The sequence below is a fragment of the Tamandua tetradactyla genome, chromosome 3 (assembly GCF_023851605.1).
Source record: "Tamandua tetradactyla isolate mTamTet1 chromosome 3, mTamTet1.pri, whole genome shotgun sequence".
In the NCBI taxonomy this organism is placed as follows: Eukaryota; Metazoa; Chordata; class Mammalia; order Pilosa; family Myrmecophagidae; genus Tamandua; species Tamandua tetradactyla.
The window spans coordinates 2,353,371-2,361,310 of NC_135329.1; the positions used below are offsets into that span (position 1 = coordinate 2,353,371).

At 44.3% G+C, this 7,940-nt stretch overlaps 1 long non-coding RNA gene across 1 annotated transcript in view; it reads left to right on the top strand.

Moving 5' to 3' along the window:
- The window catches only part of LOC143676893 (uncharacterized), a 38,715-nt gene extending 31,503 nt beyond the window's left edge, over nt 1-7,212 (top strand). The window contains exon 4 of the long non-coding RNA XR_013172275.1: nt 6,270-7,212. This is a non-coding gene — a long non-coding RNA (uncharacterized LOC143676893). The remainder of the gene's footprint in view (nt 1-6,269) is intronic.
- The last annotated feature ends 728 nt before the right edge of the window (nt 7,213-7,940 follow it).

Below are 7,940 nucleotides of genomic sequence, written 5' to 3' on the forward strand. Positions count from 1 at the left end.
TTCTGGTGCCAACAGCTCTCTCAGCACTCCAAGCTTCTGTGTCTCACCTTTCTTCAAAATGTCCTCCTTTTAAAAGACTCCAGTAAACTAGTTAAGACCCACCTTGAATGAGCAGGGTCACATTTCCATGGAAATAATCTAATCAGTAAGTCCACATCCACAAAATTGGGTTAAAAGAACATGGCTTGGATTAATATCCAGAATATATAAAGAAATCCTTCACTCAACAACCAAAAGACAAACAACCCAATTTAAAAATAGACATCTCTCCAAAGATGATACACAAATGTTCCAAAAGCACGTAAAAAGATGCTCAGCAGTATTAGCCATAGGGAAAATGCAAATCAAAATGACATGAGATACCATTTCACACCCATAAAAATAGGTACTATTTTAAAAAATGGAAAATTACAAGGGTTGGAGAGGATGTGGAGAAATAAGAAGAGTCAGGCAGTGCTGATGGGAATGTAAAATGGTGCAACAGCTACAGAATACTATTTGCCAGTTATTATGGATGTTAAGTATAGAATTACTGTATTATCTGACAATCCCACAACTAGATATACACCAAAAACACTGAAATCAGCTTGAAAGATATTTTCTTTCAAACTTGAAAGGTATTTGGACAACAATGCTCACAGCAGCATTATTCATAAATGCTCAAAGATGGAAGTAATCCAAGTTTCCATCAACCAATGAAAGGACAAGCCAGGCACACATGCAATGCGTGTCCTTCTAGGAAGAATGGCATCCTGACCCTGTGACAACATGGATGACCCTGAAGATATCGGTTGAGTGAAGCAAGTCAGAAAAAAAGGGACAAATGTTGGATGGTCTCACTAATATGAAATAGAGTAAGAAAACTTACAGAGTGAGAATCTAGAATATAGTTTTCCAGGGAATGGTGTGGTAATAGTGAATTAAGTTTAAAATGTATAGGGTTCCTGTTAGCTTGGATGTAAATGTTTTGGTACTGGATGGTGGTGATGGTAGGACAATCTCGTGAACGTGATTAAGAGCATTGAGATAACTATCTGGATGTGATTAAAATGAGAAATGTTAAGTTGTATAAATGGTAATAGAATAAAACCATAAAAGAACAAAATTAAATCTACAGGACTTTACAACATGAACTGTGAACCATAATGGAAACCATGGACTATAGTTAGTAGAACGACAAATATGTGCTTTACCAATTGTAACAAACGTACTCCACCAATGCAGGATATTAATAATAGGGTGGTACATGGGAAACAAAAAAGAGCATGGCTTTTCTGGGGCACATAATCATTTCAAACCAGCACATTCCACCCTATGAACCCCCAAAAGACATGTTTTTTCCATATACAAAATGTATTCTTTCCATCACAATATCACAAAAAGCCTTAAACAACTTCAGGAAAAATACAAATACAATACAAAGTCAAAAACAGTATAAAATCTCATCAAAGTCAGTTATAAGCATGGTCTTAAGGCAAACATTCTCCTTTGGCTGGGGACCTGCATAACTTAGAACAAGTTATCTGCTGCCAATATTCAAAGGAGGGAAAGTCATAGGATAAATATTTTCATTTCCACAGGGAAAAACTGAAAGGAAAACAGGGGTCACTAGAACCAAATAATTCTGAAAACCTGCAAGACATACTCCATAGATTTCTAAGTCTGAGAATCATTCATAGAACAATGCTTCCTACTTGGGGGTAGAGAAAGCAGCAGTCCCACCCTTTCCAAGGGTTTACACAGTGGCCCTTCTCTCTCTGAACACTGGGAGAGCAAATATCCAAGCACTGGGGAGATCACCTTGTTCTTGGCCCCACACTCTTGAAGCATCTGGGTGGCACCCAGAATCTATGCTATCTCTGGGGCACATGCTCAACCCCTTCAGAAAAGTGGGGTGGCAGCCAGGCTCTCACCAATCCACAGGAAATATGCTCCACCCTCTCTGAGCGCTGAGGGGACAGCATTCTTCCTAAACAATGAAGCAAAGGTCCACCCTCTGCTTCCGAGGCAAACTCACCCCCTCCACATGCATGGATGGGTCCACTCTCCTGGCCCAAGATTTCCCAGCTCCAGACCTTAGCTTCCATGGTTCTGCCTTTGAAGTAATTTTTCCTTCAATTTGTCCTTTTCTATCCCTTTTAGTACAGACTGGCAGTGGTTCTGTTTATATAGACCCTACCACACTCTTGTCTGTTTCCCATATAGTAGACAGGGATCACAATCATCTGACAAAAGGATTTTCCACAAATACTGTCTGGATACCATCTCCTACGCTGGCTTGTGCTGAAATGACTGACTGGTCCCATGTTTAGTTAAATCCTCATGTACAGCACTATTCTCTGAGGTCACACTTACTGGAAGCTCAGAATTTTCCAAAGTATCAGATTCTGGTTTCTTCGTACCCAAACCTTCAGTTCTCAGTTTATCCCTTTCCTGTCACATTTTATTATAAGCTGCAAGGAGAAACTGGGATACATTTTCCACATTTAGTTCAGAAATTTCCTAAACTAGCTATCCACGCTTATTGCTTTCAGATTCTGCCTGCCGTCCAACACCAGTACTCAATTTTGCCAAATTCTCTGCCACTTTAAAACAAGGATTGCTTTTCTTCCAGTTTGCAATGACATATGCATTATTTCTGTCTAAGGTCACATCAGAAACACCTTTAGCATATATAGTTCTACCAACAGTCTCTTCAAAACAATCCAGGCCTTTACTATTCACTTCCTCACAGTCCTCCCAGAATCTTCCCATTATCTATGTAAAAAGCCATTCCAACATGTTTGCTATTTGCAAACCACAGCATCTCACTTTTCTGGTACCAAATTCAGTTTCAGTTTGCTAAATCTGCCAGGATGCAACATACCAGAAAATGAATTGGCTTTTATAAAGGGGATTTATTAAGTTATAAGCTGAAATTTGAAAATGTCCAAATTAAGGCACAAATAAGAGGATACTGTTACTCAAGAAAGGGTGATCAAGTCCAGGGTTTCTCTGTCACATGGGAAAGCACAGGACGACAACTGCTGTCCTTTCTGAGCTTCTGGTTTCTAACGGTTCTCTCATCATCTCCAAGCATCCATGTCTGAGATTTCTCCAAAATACTCTCCTTTCAAAGGACTGCAGTAAACTAATTAAGAAGCACCTTGAATGGGCAGTGCCATTCCTCCATGGAAATAATCTAATCAAAAGGTTCCATCCATAAGACTCAATCCATAAGACCCACTGTAGGCTGTGGAAGGAAACGGAATGCAGACAGAAAGGTTTCAGAAAAATTACAATAGCAGATGGAGCTCTATTTTGGTTTTGCAGTTTTTAGTAGTATTGAGATCTTTCAGTATGCTACTGTGCATGATAAAATGTTTAACAGAGGTGAAGAAATTGGTCTGTGGTGCCATAATCCAATCTGTGCCCCAGTATCTTGCAAACAAGGAGAGCTTTCGAGTATAAAGTGACTCTTTGCTTCCAGGGACTCCCAGGGTAAAGTGGTGCTAAAGGGAAATGTTGATAAAGAGCACAGGGGGGTTGGTGAGAGTCCTTTTCCTTCCTGGCTCAAAGAACCCTGCCAATCATTGCGGGCACCCTGGGTCAAGTCCAGCTCAGACCTCCAAGGGTCTCCAGATGCTGCCTGATTCACTAGGTCAGGATTGGCTCTCTGTCCATCTGCCCAGTGAGATATTCCACGTCACTGATGAGGCCAAGGGAAAGTTAGTGACACCAGGGAAGTGAGAATTCAGGTTTGCTGCACTCAGCTGAAGGATCTACTATAACTCTACTCTGCTTTTCATGGCCTGTCCCTAAGTGTTTATGGAGGAAACATCAGCTTTTCACATCAAAATTAGTAGCACATTCTCGCACATCACAAATAGAAGCTGCACCATGACTTACCAAATAACTAGTCTGTGAGTGCCTTCAAGTGATCTCTCCTTCCCCCACACAGGCATTCCTGTCCTCTGAATTCTCCTTCTTCCCCATGACAGCGGTCTCTTGATCAGCTGAATTCCCAAGGAAGTAGTTCTTCTCTCTGCCAGAGACTTTTTGTCATTCCCAAAAGAATTGGAAGCCTTTAATCAAACACTTCCCTGATGGCCTTTCACAGTGCCTCACGCTTAGTTCAGACTTTCTGGTTGGTTGAATAATTCCAGTGTAGTTAATAAAAATGCAGAAGTTCTTGTTCCCTCTTATTTATGCTTCTATCCTCTATCCCATCCTTTCAGGATGCCTGGGTATCAGTTTCAGGTTCCCCCAGCTAGTTGTGTGGTTATGGGTGAGTCCTTTTCCCTCTCCGCTTCCTCAGCTGTAAATTAAGGGGGTAGATTTGACCAGCTGTAAGACCCCTTTCTGGTTTAACCCTGTGGGATTATGTGACTAGAACTTTAGGGTCATTTGGGTAGTTCCTCAAGCCACATTTTCATAATTTCTTTCCATTTTCAACTTTTAAATGAAGATTTGCTCTCATTAGCCCTTATGGCTCCTGGTCACTGTCTTGATTACCTGAGCTCCTTCCCTGCCCTGAGAGAGAAAACTTGCATACATTGATTCTGTGGTCAGGGTCACCCTGGGATGACCTGAGAATCAGCTACTATTGCCCCCACTCCTGACCTCACCCCTTTCTACAGTGATCCACACTGAGCTCCCTTCTCCTTGGCCTTGGTGTGGCTGCCTCCCCCTCCTCAACTCCCAACAAGTCCTCTGCCCTTTTCCTTCTCCCCAACCTTCTCCAGGACCGCCACATCTGCTCAGCACACTGACATCTGAATGCCTCTCAAATGGGCCCTCCAGCCCAGCCCCTTCAGTACTTGAAAGCTTTCATTTGAAATTCCTTCTGTAGTTGCTGCTGCTTGTTTGGTTTGTTTGCTCAGTTTTGATTCCTGGGCCTCCTTTCGTTTCTTCTCCACACACCACCCATCCATCCCATTCTTTCCAGCCCACCCTCCTCCATACCGTGGTAGATCCTCATTGAGGTGACCACAGCTGCTTGCCGGACTTCTGCTTTCCACTCAGTTTGAACCCCAATAATCACCCATGCATAGATCAGCACCAGTGTTTCCCCAGCCTCCTACCGTTTACTGCTGGCTACAAGTTGGAAATTCAGCTGGAGTGTCAACTGGAGCCCCATCAGTCTAGCCAAGAAGGCCTTATGTCTTCCGAGTTGGGGGGAGGTGACAGCTTCCCAGACCCTCCCCCACTCCCACCCGATATCACTGGAATACTCCCTGAGCCTCCACAGCCCTTCCCCCAGAACTTTATTACCTGCTTATGCTTCCTAGACTATATCCCCCTCAGGATGGAAAACATATCTTGGTCAGTCTGCATTCCCCACACATTCAAGACCTGGTGCCTAGCTGTATCCATGAGTTTTGTCGAATGAATGAATGGGCAGCCATGCAGGCCATGTTCCTTCCTCCCCTCTGAATTTTTTCATTTCCTCTATGTGCTGGTTTGAAAGGAAGCATGTTCCCTAAGAAAAGCCATGTTTTAATATAAGTCCCATTTCATAAAGGTAGAATAATCTCTATTCAATACTGTATGTTTGAAACTGTAATGAGATCATCTCCCTGGTTGATGTGATTTAGTTAAGAATGGTTGTTAAACTGGATTAGGGGATGACATGTCTCCACCCATTTGAGTGGGTCTTGATTAGTTTCTGAAGTCCTATGAAAGAGGAGATTGAGAGAGATTCAGAGAGAGCAGAGAATGCTGCAGCACCACGAAGCGGAGAGTCCATTGGAGATGAAGAAGGAAAACGCCTCCTGGGGAGCTTCATGAAACCAGAAGCCAGGAGAGTAAGCTAGCAGATGACGCTGTATTCGCCATGTGTCCTTCCAGCCGAGAGAGAGAAGCCCTACTAACTGTGTTCGCCATGAGACTTCTCACTTGAGAGAGAAACCCTGAACTCCATCAGCCTTCTTGAACCAAGGTATCTTTCCCTGGATGCCTTTGATTGGACATTTCTAATTGGGACATTTTCTCGGCCTTAGAACTGTAAACTAGCAACTCATTAAATCACCCCTTTTAAAAGCCATTCCGTTTCTGGTATATTGCATTCCGGCAGCTAGCAAACTAGAACACTCTACCTTATAAGCTCTTAGCTTCCAACTCAACCTCTTCAGGCCACACCTGGCTCCTCCTCCCCCCATGTGGCCCCTACCATCTACTGACATCACATTGTGAACAAGTTGCCTCTCTAGACTTCAGCAAAGCAGTACTGGTTCTTTGGCCTGTCTTTGCAAAACTCATTTTTTCACCATTGTCTTCCTTCTCTTTAGATGTTCTCCAAATAGTCCACCTCCCTTCTGAGTTGCAAAGCTGAGCAAGAGGTTGGGTTTGTAAAGCCAAACCATTGCTTTTCTCAACTCAAATGGAAGCCTCTGAGGGGAGCTGTAAGGTTCCGTTGGCCACAAGACAAAACACCCTCCAGGAGCCACTTCTCCGAGGTACCGGTTGCCATGGGACGTGAACGTAGCCATCTCAGGAAGGGCCCATCAGGAAGCCTGTGACACAGGGAGGACGCGGCTGCACATCAGGCTGCCCGCTAACTGGAAGGGGTGTGAAGATTCTGGACGCTATGCAATCTCCACACTTTCACCGTCATCTGCTTACCGAAGGCTTTTTAAATCATGGTTATTCTTACACACGTGGGCTCATGAGGCTCATGCGCTGCGAACCCAGAAGGCACAAGCTCACATTGTCCAAGCTGCTTTTGGAAGGGATTAAGCCCCACTGAAGCTCCTGCCTGCCTGGCTCCCAAGGCCATTGTTATTGTATTTAGCTTTGGATAAACTTTCCTTTGGAAGGCAATTGCCACAGCAGTTCATTTTCAACCTGCAGGGTTAGCACTGGCTTCGCATGTACGCGCAGGCCTGTCATCCAGCATCCCAGGTCACTCCTGAAACGCAGTTGTCTTTCCTCAATGTTTCCCCAAGCCGGGGAGCAGACATTCCTTCGGTTCTGCATTAATCCAATTACTAAACACCTGCAGACATGCAATAACAGTTTGGGTGCCAAGCGCCTTAGAAATGGTTTTCTAGCCGAATGTAATCTGCCGCCCTGCTATCAGGAGTCATGTTACACACCTGCCAAGAGTCAAGCCAAAGAAATAACATTCTCGGCTCTCACTCCAGGCAGGAATGTCCGTTGCACATTACAGAGACAAAGGGACAGGCCTCTCAGCTGGGCTGCCGTAGAGAACATTAAACATCTTGAACTTTTGGATCATTGTATTCAAAGTCATTTTAGTACGAGAATATTTACAAGTAAAGTATGACAAAATAGGATTTTTTCTTTCAGGGACAGTTAAGGCAACTTCCTCTCCCAAAAACAACTAAGTAAGACTAGTGACCCGTGCCAATCCCCTTTTGCTTCAGAATGAGTTGCAGGGGTGGGGGTGGGGGGCTGCCTACCCCATGGGCCACACAGAGGATGCTTCAAACCAGAAACTGTCCCCACCCTCCTACTCTCGTTAGACAGTGCAGAAGCTGAAGCCCCTTGGTTCTCCTACAGTTCCTGAGCTTGAACCTAAACCAGTGTGTGTCGGACTGTCGTGCTGGCCCCTTTCTCCAAACACTGCCTCAACTGAAGGAAGTGAGAGAAGTCATCAGAGAGGTATTTCTGAGACTCTATCAGAAGGAACCAAACAAGCCTTGATGGAGGGAAAACTCTCTAACTGCCTACGGTAAGAGCCGAATGAATCATGGACTCCTTAACTCATTTTTTTTTTTCCATAAGAAATAAATTTCTCCACAACCAGAGCTGATGTGTTTTTTTCGTTTTCACCCGCCTGAGCTCCTGGAGGGCGGAGACACTGTCTTTCTCTTTCCTGACGCCCCAAGACCTGGTGAGGACCAAGCCTTGCAGGATGTTTGCTGAATGGATACTTGGTGGATGGGCCAGTCCCTGGGAGCTCCATGCAGGGCTGGGCACACCCAGGTGGACGGGAG